Source organism: Podarcis cretensis (genome assembly GCF_951804945.1).
Source record: "Podarcis cretensis genome assembly, chromosome: 5".
Classification (NCBI taxonomy): domain Eukaryota; kingdom Metazoa; phylum Chordata; class Lepidosauria; order Squamata; family Lacertidae; genus Podarcis; species Podarcis cretensis.
Genome location: NC_137174.1, coordinates 63,910,215 through 63,925,461, shown reverse-complemented (window position 1 = coordinate 63,925,461; position 15,247 = coordinate 63,910,215).

The following is a 15,247-nucleotide window of genomic DNA, read 5'->3' as shown; positions in this document are numbered from 1 at the left end:
GTTGTACCCAATGCTCTGAAAGCAGCCACAGAACTTCCCGTTCCATGCTGTCCCCACCCACCTGACATACTCCCAAATTTGACCCCCTGGAGCTGATTTTGCAGATGCCAGGGACACTGCAAAGGAGAGCAGAGGGAAGTTCCATTCTGCAGCCACAAGTCTTTTCTGCTAGTAGGACAGGGACATTGGAGACCAGTGGCCTGTTGTCAGTGGCTTGGGGGACTAGGCTAATCTGCTAAATGTCCCCCTGGCGCTTCCTTCCCAAATCCTGGGAAGCTTCTGCCCAGCTTAGGGAGGGAGGCGCAATGCTCACACATGCAACATTGAGATGTCAGCCCCCACCAATCACCCTCTCAAGCTGGCACCTCTGGCCCCAACTGTTCCCCTATGAAAAAATTCACCACATACCACTCTTGGGGACCAAGAGACAGGGATTCTTTAGCTGTTATGATTAGCAGGTCCAGAACAAGTGGCACAGTCCAAAGGATGGATATCCTAGGTATAGATTTGTTTTTGACATTTCAGGAAAAGTCCTCCCCCTTTATTTCAGTTCGGCAATATATATAAAATACTTTGTAGTGTGGCTCACACCACTAAGCACAGAGACTGTGAAAGGTGTCAGATAAGAAATTTCAATCTGTATATAAAGAGTTACAGAGGGATAACACGATAAAAATCTGACCAAAGACTTCAATTAGGCATCTCCAGTAATCCCAACCACATCAGAAATAAAAAATATCATCTAGGAGAAATATATAATTAGCAGAGACCAGGAGAGAAATAGCCTTCATCAAACACCACAATGAGCACAGTTCAAAAGCTGAATATTCAAATTAAAATCCCAAATTCGTTCAGTGACCTCCCTCTTTGCAGATCAATGGAAAGAGGGGCACACATCTCCTTTGATACATCTCTGCTATGTAAAGTGTCCTTTAACTAAACAGGGTCAAAAACCATAAATGATTACTGGAAATGATTTGACAACTGCACAGCTACATTCATTTTAAATAGGCATTAATTCATTTAATAGAGTTGGAAGGGGGAACTGTTCGGATCGCTGTAAAGTGGGACAGAGAAAGGAAGGAAGCAGATGGCATTTTACAGCTAACATTCACAGGAAAGTGGGGAGAGTCATTATTATCGCTGTCCTTACCCTGGCACCCCCAGGAATTACTTGGTATATGAAATTCCATGGCTGTTTGGTTGCTTCAGGTTTACCAGTAAGACTAACCTCACTCAAAAAACACACCCAGTGAATCAATAGCTGTCACTGCCTACTGGGTTCAAGAGCATTAGGAGAGAATGTGTGTTTGTAGAGAGAGTGGGGGGAGGAGAAGAGAAATGATTTCTAATTTTGCACCTATTCATATACATTGGCACATGCACATTTTATGCATGTCCACTGTTGTGCTCTTTTTGGGGATTGGGGTGAATGTTTTTCCTCTTTTTTGGCAATGCATTGGACACCTTAACCTAACTCAATCAGTTTCCAGTTTCTTACATGCAAAGATGCCTAGAGTGAAGAAGATGACCTTTTTCAGTCTGTGGACTGCAGTCGCTTCTGGAAAGCTGTATGAGGGCTTGCCAGTGGTGGGCAGGTCCAAAGGCAAAAGTGTGCACAAACAGATACAAAAGTGAACAGAACTTTTCATCTGGATTTTGCCTTGGTACAGAAGTCTACTTTCTACCCAAACTTACACGCCCTCAAGTGCGCCAACTGCTAGGGGGCAGAGGTATCTTCAGCCCCCACAAAATATTCTGGCACAGGGCCAGACCCCCTTAATATTGAAGGGGCAGAGGAAGCCAATCATCAAGGTGAGTGCCACACAGTCCGGTGGCTGGCTTCTCCTGAGCATAAGAGAGGAAGCTGTGCCACACTGAACTCTGTGCTTGACCACCTCCCGACAATGCGATATCATGCACGCCAGCCCTCCCTATCTTGGGCACAAGATGGCCCCTCTGCACATGCTTCTATAGCCTCTATTCAGGCAAGCAAGAGGCATTATCCAAGTTCAAGGGCACATTCCATGAAAAGAGGGTGCAAAGAAAAATTAGTGAGAGTTGTGGGGCCAAATTTTGCCCATGGAAGCGAGGTTCTCATTCATGATCTAGAGCAGATATTTGCAGACCCAGGGCTCACTTTTAACCCAAACATGTGTTTGTGGACCCACTTCTATTACACACACACACACACACACACACACACACACACACACAGTGGTACCTTGGGTTAAGAACTTAATTCGTTCTGGAGGTCCGTTCTTAACCTGAAACTGTTCTTAACCTGAGGTACCAGTTTAGCTAATGGGGCCTCCTGCTGCCGCCGTGCCACCACTGCACGATTTCTGTTCTCAGGTACTATTTCTGGATTAGCGGAGTCTGTAACCTGAAGCGTCTGTAACCTGAAGGTACCACTGTATATGTATTGCTTACTTTATGTATATTTGCTCTGTGGTAATGCTCCTGCTGTGGCCCACATTTGATCAGGACATGACCCACTAGTGAGTCCTGATTCACCTTTTGAACATCAGCAGCCTAGAGGGTTAGCATTAGGGTTGTGCAGCAGATTTCAACCAAATCAGGCTGATTCGGAAATCTGGGTCTCAGCTGAGTGGGGTTGAGACACCCTCAGATTGCTGCAGCTCAGGTTGGGCAGCCCAGAGTGATCAGAGGCTGTCAAGGGAGGTGGCATCAGGCAGAAAGAAGGAGCAACCATGAAAATGAGGGACCTACCAAGTGGCTGCAACTTTGTGGAAGATGGTTGTGGTGGATGTGGATAGATGCCTTCTCAACCCAACCTCTCCTCCTTTCCACCTTCTTCCCACCATGCAGGATCGGACCCTACCACTTACCAGCTGGTAGAAGATCCAATCCTGCTTGGTGCTACTCGTGCAGAAGCAGCTTCCCAGCATGCAGTGAAGCTGCTTGTGAAGGAGCCGTATCTTGCAGGATTGAAACTGCCTGTTCTCGTTGGGGAAGGGAAGGGGAGAAGGCGACAGTGTCTCTGCCATCCCACTTTTGACCATATGTTAAAATAGGGTTTAAAAAACCCTGACCTCACCTCTGAATTGGTTCAGGGATGGATCCAGGGCAGGTGGTCCCTGAGGCAGAACAGGACAGATCAGCCCAAACTGGGTCATCATAGATCTGGGCTACAGGGTGGATTGAGGGCCCAGGTTAGCATATAAACATTTCCAATAAATGGGCCAAAAGAACAAATGTATTAATATGCAGTGAGATAAATTTAGTTAGAATCCCCACCCCTGATGGAAACACAGCATTTGAGAGAACCAGAAAGTCATGTTTGTTAACAAATACAAATAAAATTGCTGTGGTGAAAATATATAGAGCAAGCAGCTGATCTTATTTTCCCTAAATGATATAATACCCTTTTGTGAGTCTAAAGGAGATACATGGGACAGTGCAGTCATTGTGAGTTAAAAGTCAAGTGTCTCTTTCTTCCCATTCCCACCACCAGTTGAAGCCGTAGTGTCAAATCCAGGGAGTTTAGCACCTGCTGATCTCAGACTGAGAGCACTTCACACTTGTCTGCATAGTTATATGAAATTTGGCTAAGAAATTGATGCAAGGGCATAACCTTTTATAGGAATAATTTCCTGGATTAAGAAACAGGACAGGGCATGTCTGACCTTGTCCTAGCCATTCAGTGCCAGTACCCTGGGGAGGGAAATAAATAGTACCTACATGCAGACTTGCTCCTTAGAATGGAAAGCAGCACAGCCCACTCAGACAGACTAATAGAATATTATTTTTAATTTCCATAATTTAACATTTTTACTTTCCTAACTCATGACTTACTTGCTCGAGTTTAAGCATGTCGGGCTGGGTCCCTCCAGCAGACTTTCAGTATGAATAACTCGCAGAGCTAAGGAAGACATTTCATGGTCAAACTATGCATGACTTCTTGCCAGTGTCGTGAGCCAACCAGCAGCAACCAAGACTTGGAGCCAGAGACTGAACTGTCTCCAGCTAAGGGTTCTGATCTGAGCTGGCAGCTGGAAAGCAGGAGACCACTGAGCCTGATGGACACCAGCCCCCAAAAGAACCTCCCTTAGACACTCATGAGACAGAACCCAGACCCCCCTGAGTCTGAGGAACCAAATGCCTCCCACAGGACCACACCAGTCCAGTAGCGCATGGGGTGCACCAGGCAGGAGGCTATAGAATGGACCAGAGGATTGGTCCTTTAAGAATTTAAACTTAGCTACAAGCTGGCAGAGGCTTTGAAAGGCTCGGTCTGATATCAACCCTTGTTGAAGCAATCTACTTGCTCGGAGCTATCCATGGTCCTGCGACTTTTGACCCTGTCTTGCCCTGCAGATTCTGATTTCAGACCTGAACACAACAGTCATGTAGTTTTGCATTGCAAAGCTGGTAGGGTGTGTGTGTGTGTTAAGCTCAACTAGGTTATGGAGGTCCCTTTGGCCCCACCATGGTCATGATTGGAATCAGTCCCCCTTCCTTGTGCCTGCTGTTCACACTGGAGGAAAGTTCCCCATTGACACCAGCAGGAAATTCAATTCTGTTGAGAAGAGGAAGCACTGATGTGGGCCACTCCTGGACCACAGGGGGCCTTCTATGCCATAGTCCCAATTCAGCCCAGCCTCCACAGCCTGTGGCCAGTTATGTAACAATAATCAACTATACAACAGGGATGTCCAACTCCCAAGAGACTGCGATCTACTCCCAGATAAAAGAAAAACTAGCAGTGATCTACCCATGGGGGGTGGGGAGCCAAAGTTATTGAGCTTTTTCTAGGGGAGACAGCTAAAGCTTCAGCCACTTTTTCGGAGGGGGGAAAATGAGCCTGTGATCAACTGTGATTGACTTATATCAACTGGGGGTCAACCTGTTGATTGTGGTCGACCGGTTGGACATCCCTGCTATACAACATCAAATTACACGACAAACATCTTTGATTCTTTGTCACCTAAATAAAATAATTCCTTCCAGTAGCACCTTAAAGACCAACTAAGTTAGTTCTTGGTATGAGCTTTCGTGTGCACGCACACTTCTTCAGATACCAAGTGTGCATGCACACGAAAGCTCATACCAAGAACTAACTTAGCTGGTCTTTAAGGTGCTACTGGAAGGAATTTTTTTATTTTGTTTTGACTATGGCAGACCAACACGGCTACCTCTTTGTCACCTGTTCCCTTCTCAGAACTACAATTCCCAGAGTGGTTTAACAATCAATTCCGCTTCACAGGGAGCTCTAGAAATTGTAGCTCAGTGTGTGGAATAGGGGTCTCCTAAGAACTACAACACCCAGAATTCTTTGGGAGAAGCCATGATTGTTAAATGTGGTATCATAGTGCTTTAAATATATGGTGTGAATGCATCCTATGACAGGTTTAGACTGAAATCACTACTCTCTAGTGTGTGTAGGTAGGACCATTGCATCTTTATTGAGTTGTGTGGCATCACTTGTAAAGCCCATTTCACTCAAATGCCTGCTTTCTTATCACTGACAGGTACTTATTTACTTTCTATTGCATGTTGAAGCTTGTTGTGAAAAACGACCCAGCCTCACCACGGAGACTGCCCCGTATGTAAGACTATTAAGATAAAGTCCTGCATAAGTGGCCTTAATAAAAGGAATTTATCATCAGACATGGAGAGGAAGGCGTCTTTTATTCATAAAGTGAATAACACCACGGATTGTCATTGCAGATTTTCAGTGCTAGAAATTATTATCATTCATTCTCCAAATTACCGGCTGCACAAAAATTACTAAATGGTGCGTTATCACTTCTCCTCAGCATGGGAATATCTCTGTTATATGTTCGATTACAAATGTCTGCCCACGTGATTATCGGCAATAAATCAGAGGTAATCACTTACCATGAGAAGGGCTGGCTGGGAAAAGATCGGATGTAATTGAGAAGCCAAAAGCCTTCTATGGCACAGAGATCTGGCATTTCCAATCTCCCTCCTCACTCTCGTAATTGGGTCAGAACTTATGGTGCCAATCATGGATCCAAAGGGATACTAGATAAATCCAAATAGGACTGCAACTACATTTTCAATGCAGCTCATTATCTCTGTGGTGTTTGCGTATCTACTTAGGATCCCATAATGATCTCCCTGGCAACAAACCTCCAGCAGGAAATAAGAATGATCAAGAAACAATGTTGTCTTGGGTCTGCTTCAGACAAATTTCTGGGTGGGCAAGACTTTTGACATAGTGAAACAGTTGTTACCTGTGATATGGGCATTCCCTGCAGGGTCCAAATTTGCATAAATGGTGTCAATTTCCTCTGAAATGATGTGGTCATACAAACTGGGCACCTGCACAATCAGGCACCTGTGTGGGGTACCCTCATCATGCATGACATCATCATGTGGAGAGGAGAGAGGTGCATCATTCGTCTGATGGTGTTTGGAGTCAGCATGAAACTTGGAAGCTTAGTTGAACACTGAATCACTGTTGAAGGAGAGCAATTTACCCGGGACATAATCACACAAAGACTCTTGGGTTTAGAAAATAAGAAAGATCATTTTGTTAAAGGAGACATTAAATACATAAAGGTAAAGGAACCCCTGACCATTAGGTCCAGTCGTAAACGACTCTGGGGTTGCGGCCCTCATCTCACTTTATTGGCCAAGGGAGCCGGCGTACAACTTCCAGGTCATAATAATAATAATAATAATAATAATAATTTATTATTTGTACCCCGCCCATCTGGCTGGGTTTCCCCAGCCACTCTGGGCGGCTTCCATAAAAACCAAAAATACACTAAAATATCACAGATTAAAAACTTCCCTGAACAGGGCTGCCTTAAGATGTCTTCTGAATGTCAGGTAGTTATTTATCGCTTTGACATATGATGGGAGGGCGTTCCACAGGGCAGGCGCCACTACCGAGAAGGCCCTCTGCTGGTTCCCTGTAGCTTTGCTTCTCACAATGAGGGAACCGCCAGAAGGCCCTCGCCACTGGACCTCAGCGTCCGGGCAGAACGATGGGGGTGGAGACGCTCCTTCAGGTATACTGGGCCGAGGCCGTTTAGGGCTTTAAAGGTCAACACCAGCACTTTGAATTGTGCTCGGAAACGTACTGGGAGCCAATGTAGGTCTTTCAAGACCGGTGTTATGTGGTCTCGGCGGCCGCCCCCAGTCACCAGTCTAGCTGCCGCATTCTGGATTAGTTGTAGTTTCCGAGTCACCTTCAAAGGTAGCCCCACGTAGAGCGCATTGCAGTAGTCCAAGCGGGAGATAACTAGAGCATGCACCACTCTGGCGAGACAGTCCGCGGGCAGGTAGGGTCTCAGCCTGCGATCTCTCCCAGCGGCTTCATATAGATGTTAAAAAGCATGGGGGAGAGGACGGAACCCTGAGGCACCCCACAAGTGAGGGCCCAGGGGTCTGAACACTCATCCCCCACCAGCATGACTAAGCCGCTTCTAGTGAACCAGAGCAGCACACAGAAATGCTGTTTACCTTCCCACCAGAGCGGTACCTATTTATCTGCTTGCACATTTGACGTGCTTTCGAACTGCTAGGTTGGCAGGAGCAGGGACCAAGCAACAGGAGCTCACCCCGTTGCGGGGATTCGAACTGCCAACCTTCTGATCAGCAAGTCCTAGGCTCTGTGGTTTAGACCACAACGCCACCTGCGTCCCACGATTAAATACATACTTGATAGGAAATATCCTAGTTCTAGCTAACTAAGGTGGAGATATGAAGAACTCAGTAGGAGAGATGCTAAAAAGCTGTCTCTTCTTCCAAGGTGAAGATGAAGAAAAAGAGGAAGTAGGAAACCCTAAAATTATCAATCTAACATGGAAGGAAGAACAATAGGTTCAGTGCCTCCTTCTCACATGTTGCTTATTGACCATCTGCAGTCCAAAGGGCTGTGCAGAGTACTATTGTGCCAGCAAGTTTCCTGGCAAAAACCAGCCAGGTTTGAATCAGAGATCCACACTGGTAATAAATATAGGTGGCAAATTCTGCTACCTTAACTTTTTGTTCTTGGTTTGTTGAGTCTGTCCTTCCCACCTTCTGGAATTCTGCCTATTCTGGAGATCTAGGATTTTGTTCAAGAAACTGCCTGAAGTCTTGGTCTTCTCTTGATTTGTCTTGGGTTCTGGGACATTGGTCTGCAAGTTTTGCTGGGCATGTTGTGGATTTGTGATTACTTGAGGCTCTCATGCAAGGCTTAGAGGATTGGCCAATCAGGAAGCCAAAACTTTATTATCTCACTCCCCTAAGAAGAAAAGAACAGCAACAGGAAATGACTCCACCCAAATACACCCAAACCCTATCCAGAGAGGGGCTTTGCTGCTGAAATTAGATCTAGTCCATGGATCTGGACCTGAGGTCCACCGGCATGCTCCTGACAAAGTTATATCTTTTGATTGTGCCATTGACTTTAAAATGCTATTCATACACATGTCGAACACTAAAAAAGTAAAAAGGTATAATGCTCTTTTCAGGCTTAAAGCCTGAAATTTTCAGATTCTGAAAATCTGGTCCTTAAATATTGTTCCTGAGTGGGGCACCTAGATGTGACAGGTACACACACCTGAGTAAAGCGTATGCCCCACCTGCTGCAGATGACTCCTACCCCTTCTTCATTCATACCATTTTCCCTGATGACACCGCCATTTCTGCATCTTGCAATAAAAAGCATGGCTCTTTTAAAAAATGAAACAAACAAACTCCTTTAGTCCCAAAGGAAGGCTGTGCGCATGTATGAGCCTGGGGAAGAAAGAAAAGCTTGCTGTTATGTGAAAGGGACACAGCAGGGAGATTAAGATCTCTATCGGAGCTTGTGGCAGCGATGATTAGAGTGCATTAGGGCTCTCTCGGTGTTGACAAACACTGCCCCAATTAGGAATTAGTTCAGCATGGCATCTGATAGCTCTGCCACTGTTGACCTGCTTAATAGGCTGGCCTTTTCCTCCCCTTCATTTGCTTGTCTGTCTGTGGCCCAGGACAAAAGCTCTGGAAGAAAAACTCTCTCCTCTCTCTCTCTCTCTCTCTCTCTCTCTCTCTCTTATTCCCCAGGAATGACATACACATATGAAAATAAAGAATCAAAGCTGGAGATAGTTTTGTCAGAAGAAAACATGGGAAGAATCCATTTAAAAAAGAAAGATGTTTTTTGAAAGATATATTTTTTAAAAAGATAAACATAATAAACCGAAGATAAAGAACACAGAGGAATACTGTTACAGCAGGTTGAAAGCAACATAAGGTAGAACATCATCATTGAACTTGTTGTTCCAAAACGTTGACCAAAATACCAATTTCCCCATAAATGTAAGGCAGGTTTATATGTATTCTTTTATAATAATAGTGTTCAACTTTATAACTTCTCTAAGATTATAATAAGTAAAAACTGGGGGGGGGGAGCATATAACCTACTGTTTCTGAATCATAGGAGTCAACTCCTAGGGGCCGAGGTCCCATCGCCCCCCCTCCCAATAAAATATTTGAGGGTGTCAGCCCCCTCCCAAGTTGATGGGCATTGCCATTCAAATGGGGGGTGTACACTGCGTCATGTGATCAATTATGTGGGGCAGGGCTTACCTGCCCTCCAGTATTTTATTCAGATTTGCACCCCAGATTTGAATAGATTGAGAAGATTTCATCAATAGTAACTATGATTAAGGTAACATATTATAATTTATTTATTTTTAAAGAGAAAACTAGATAGCCTAGGAGTGTATGCTGGGGTAGATCAGAAGGATTTATTCCTTGAACATGGACAAGCAATCTGCTGATGTATTTGGAGATTTGTATGTCTCTTCTGTAGCCCCCCCCCCCATTTTTCTGGTGCCACCACTGAGTTGCAGCATTACATAAGTTAATGGTTGAAACTTTGGCTCTTCAGAGTATGCAAAAATTAGGTCCAACTGCTTGCTTGCGGTGTTTCCATCCACAGCTTCTGCTACACAAAACAGGAAGTGAAACAGGAAATGCTTTTTTTAAAAAAAGTCACTTCCTGTTGTTGGGTTTCAAAGACAACCTTGCTATTTTGGCTGATGGTAGCTTTGTTTCTCATGTCCACCCTCCTTGGCAGTTTGAACTCTCAGTGACTGCCATAGTGACTGACTCCCTTTAATGTGTAGATTTGTGGGTGGGTGATGTTATGAATTAGTTGGAAAAAATGTGGCACGTGGAAGTACTATGTCGAAGAATTCTGGGGCTGAGAAAGCCATAATGCCCTCTTCTCTGGCCTTGTCCTAAAGCACAAGGTGCCCAGCAAGCATTTATGCTTAGTCTTCTGTACCCCCATTCATTTCCATTAGAGGAGGAAGAGCCAGCTGCTGGGGGGGGGAGGTGTGCCCAGCTAGGTGCATCTTTCTGAGCCAGTGGAAATTGATACGGTTCATCTGCATACAAAAGGCTGAATGGAGAGGCAGTGGGGTGAAAGGGGTCAGACACCCAGATGGATTTTTTAATTCCAAGAGGAAAATAACACCACGCTCTCAAGTGATAACTGAACCTTTCTTACCAGCTCGGACCCAAATATGTTTTCCTCCCTGCCCCTCCCCCCTGCCCCTATTCGTGCAATGAAGGAGAAGCAAATTATACAGAACTGCATTCTGCAGAATAATAAGGTTTCATGCTGCATAAAGCTCCCATAAGCTAGTGTAATTACTGAAGAGCAGGAAATACAGTTTCGGTTTATATCTAATCACATTGCCATTTTGAGTACAATAAAAGAGGATCTTGGGGGCCAGGAAGCTCCTGGGATGCAGGCTGGCCTTTGCTGCCATAAGCCTCTTGTTTCCACAGGACTGCTAGCCTGTGCAGAAAGAGCTGGTGGTGCTGTCCCACAGTGACATGGATCTAGAAATCAACCTCCCCAATCCATCCATGTGTGTTTTCAACATCAGACTTCATGTGAAATGGGTCTCATCCTTGTCTTGGGGGTTTTTTTAGCCAGAAGACCTTTCCCTGGCTCATCTAAACTACCCTGATATTTTTGCTCCATCAGAAATGAAAGCCCAGCTTCAGCCCACTGGAACAAAACAAACCCGTTTGACAAGAACCAGCAAATAAGGATCAAAACAACCAGCAAGCCAGAAGGCTGTCCAGCTGCCTCTTGGACCCCTTTGACAGCCATTGGCAACCTTGTAGGGAAAGGGAGAGAAGCAGAAGAGAGTAGATTGAGCCAAAGTTCAGGGAGGGAAACCAGCAACCCCAGGAATGGGACATCTTATGGACCAATGGATATCCCCTTGCACAAAAACGTGAAGCGTTTATCTCTCTGGCAAAGAGATTCCTTGCCACCAGTGAAACGCTCACATGCTCCCCAAGTAGTTATATGCAGAAGCAGCTTGCTGGTTGGGGAGGAAACACTACGACGGTTTCCCAGCAGGTGGGTCACCATTGCTTACCAGGAGGGAGCTAGTGCGAGACAAGGCGGCGGAGAAGGGGTTGGAGCCAATCTGACACTCCTGCCAGTGTGTTTGCACTGCGTCCTCTTTTCCTTCTAGAAGGCAACAGTGGTCTACCTGCCGAAAGCTAGTGCACCAGCTCTGCCATACCTGGCAAGCCACTTCTGGTTCTGCAGCAAGGATAACCAATGTGATGTTGTTAAACTATAAGCCCCACCAGTCCCTACAAACTCATCAGGATTGATGAGAGTTGTAATCTAACAGCATCTGGAGGGCACTACTTAAGCTATCCATGTTATTATAGAGCACCAGAATCACTAGGGTAGGCTATCTAAATTCAAAGGATGAATTAATATCAATAAATATAAGTTTTCCATAATCTACTTTCCTGTCAATGGCTATGTGATTAATTTTTTCAACCGTGTCCCGTTTTTGCATAATGGATCAGTGACCACAATTATTCCTATATGGAAATATGGACCAGTCCTGTTACTAAGCATTGCTGACCTTCCTTCTCCTCGAATGAAGACTCAGGAACATGGTTGGGTATTTAACGTCTTGCTTATATGGATGGGCCATTGTTGGAAGTTTCTGTAGGACCTGCTAAAAATCTAAACTTACCAATTAAGTATTAAAATATATTTAGATTCTCTAAAATTACATGTTGTGAACATAATAATATTTTAACAGTGTACAGTAGACTTTAGCAAATCTGTATTAATAAGTAATACTGCTATCCTATTAAAGCTGGAATGAAATATCAACGTTCATATGTATGCATGGTTGGATGGGGTGCAGGCAGCATGTACAGAAAGCACAGACAGGAATGGTGAAGAGGACTTCCCAAAAGTTTCCTCCTTTTTTTGCTCTCTCTTACGAAAGGAACTGAATCCTTCCATCAAAGTTTAGAAGGCTTTAGTGAAAGATTAAAGTAAAGGTAAAGGTACCCCTGCCCATACAGGCCAGTCTTGACAGACTCTGGGGTTGTGCGCCCATCTCACTTAAGAGGCCAGGGGCCAGCGCTGTCCGGAGACACTTCCGGGTCACGTGGCCAGCGTGACATCGCTGCTCTGGCGAGCCAGAGTCGCACACGGAAATGCCGTTTACCTTCCCGCTGGTAAGCGGTCCCTATTTATCTACTTGCACCCGGAGGTGCTTTCGAACTGCTAGGTTGGCAGGCGCTGGGACCGAGCAGCGGGAGCGCACCCCGCCGCAGGGATTCGAACCGCCGACCTTTCGATCGGCAAATCCTAGGCGCTGAGGCTTTAACCCACAGCGCCACCTGTGTCCCTAGTGAAAGATTACTCCACCACATTAGTGACATGACAATGATCTTAACCCCAACATTGTTATTCAAGTTCTACTTATTCAAGCTAAATTACATTGATGGAGGGTTGGTTTTGAAATTCTATATTTTATGGTGGTTGGGTGTTTTTTTTTAATCTTTCTTTTTACATTCACAAAAAAGCCAGACTTCATTCCAGGAAATAATCAATACTGAAAGCTTATTTGGGGATATTATTTCCAAGGCTCAAAACAAATGACACATTTTTGACAGCAAATGCTTTGTTATTTATTATATTAAAAATATCCTAAGGTTATGACGGCTGCCAACATGGGTGGGGAAGCCAATTTGATCCATGCAACACGGTGCCTAAGTCAGCCTTTATACATCTCTACATAAATACAAACCTCATGCACTAGTGCCTCTGCCAACGGGCTTAGTCTCTGAGCAAATGCAGCTCCTGCACCCAGAAATAGAGAAGGAGAAATGTGTTTGTTTTGCATTTCAGGGTAAATGTACCAAATTTGTATGCACACCCCCAAACCGATAAACGAACCAAAACACAGCACTCCTTTGAAATTTGCACTTCTCTGGATTTTGCAATGCACTAATATAAATGTGTATATTAGTGAAAAGTATGCCCCCAAAAACGTATGTTGGGGGGGGGATATGTACAAAATACATTCTATCACAGGAGAATTGCTTGCGAAGATGAACATAGGCAAAAATGCCTATATGAAGAGAATTTCCATACAAACTTCTTTTTTCTTTTCTTTCGTAATTCACTAACAAGGAGAAGCAGGGTGAGCCAAACTTAAGATGAGAGAAACTGAAAGGGACAGGTTTGCCAATCCCTGAATCTTCCCCGGCCCCTTAGGAACAACTATTAGGTTTCCATCTTAAACATACTTAACATTCTCTGGAGTATACATCCACTGGCTTTAAAAAAACCTTGCAAACTCAATTAACCCTCCTGTCCATTTGGAGCAACGTTACCCATTTCTGCTGGGTACCAGGGGTGGGAGGGTAGGGGTAGGGGCAGGGCGAAGGGGGGAGGGGGAGAAGCTCCTCAGGTTTGAAACATGTTACTTCCATGCTGCTGGTGTTAACAGGAACTTTAATTTAAACAAGAATTCTGATTGAAATGCTCCTGCTGGGCCTTTATAGTCACATGCTTCACGATAATGTGCAATTAACATGCTACCAAGGGAGCTATTCTGAATTTGGTTTATACCGGCTCCTGCTTGGGAAGAAGGCAAAATCTTTACACCAAGATGAGCAGAGAATGCCTCTTCCCTGTTTTACATGCAAATAAACTAATATGTAATTAGTGAAATGAGAAACATCTGGGAAGTGTCTGTGCCTTTCCCTTCACCGCCTCCTTTGTGACTGGAAAATCATCCATTCCAACGACTCCCATTTCTGGGCCATCCAGAGAACCACATTTGCCTTTGTTAAATCCGTCACTTGTGCTTGGTTTGCCGCCAGCTCTTATCCACTTTAAACTGAAGTGCAACTGTTTTGTACTAAGCAGTTAGCTGAGGGGATTCAGCCCGCCCAATCAGCACAACTAAAGCATGAAATGAGGACACAGAATGAGAGAGGGAAAGTGACAGCAGTCCCTGCCGCTCCCCGAAAGCTGCGGTGTTAATATGTGCTCAGTTAGGACCACAAACACTGTATCTGTATCTATCGCCACAACTCTCCCCACCCTCCGTTCCCCTCCTCCTCCTCCTCCTCCTTCTCCAGACAAAGTTCTTGAATCAGCAGATTGTGAGCTCAGGAGAAGTAAAGAGCTATTGAGGGACAGACTCTGATAGCATTACAGCCATACATGGAGCCATTTTCTGTGGCGAATCGCTGAGTTCTACCTGGTTATCTCCTGCCTTGCACATCACTTCCAAATGACATGCTCTCAGTCTGGGCAAAAATGAGAGTTTTTTAAAAGAGCTGGGATTTCAATAATATGTGACGAAAGGATGAGATTACTTTCTGAGGTGGAAGTAGGAGAGAGAGAGAGAGAGAGAGAGAGAGAGAGAGGAAGAAGAGTAAGTTCTCTGTCCTTTATGGAGTTTCCTAGGCGAGGATTCTGTTATAGGCAGACTCTTCTAGCATTGTAATGAAAACAGAGGGAAAGTTTGGTTATTTTTTCAAGTTGCCTTGTACACGAACTAGGAAAAGTGAGCAAGGAAGCCTGCTCTTTATGAATTTCTCCAAAAGAAATTCAAGCAGGGTTAAGAGCGCTCCCCGCCACAGCGACATAATATCACCTAATCACCAACCACAAAACTTTCCTTCTTTTCTTAGTTTGAAATGCAAAAAATTTACACTCTGGAACTCCCTGCCCATTGACATTAGGAAGGTGCCTTCACTGTACTGTTTTGGGCACCTGCTAACATGCCTACCCAGACATGTTAATTTGAGATGTATCTTAGTATGTAATTTTATTTTACGTGTGTGTATAATTTTTTTTCTGTTTTGCGTTCTTTTTTAGGTCAGCTTGTTTTAATACATGGTTTTTTGTCAGTAATTTTAATGGGCATTTTATATTTTATGTCAGCTGCTTTGAGGTTTTGATTATTAAAGCCTG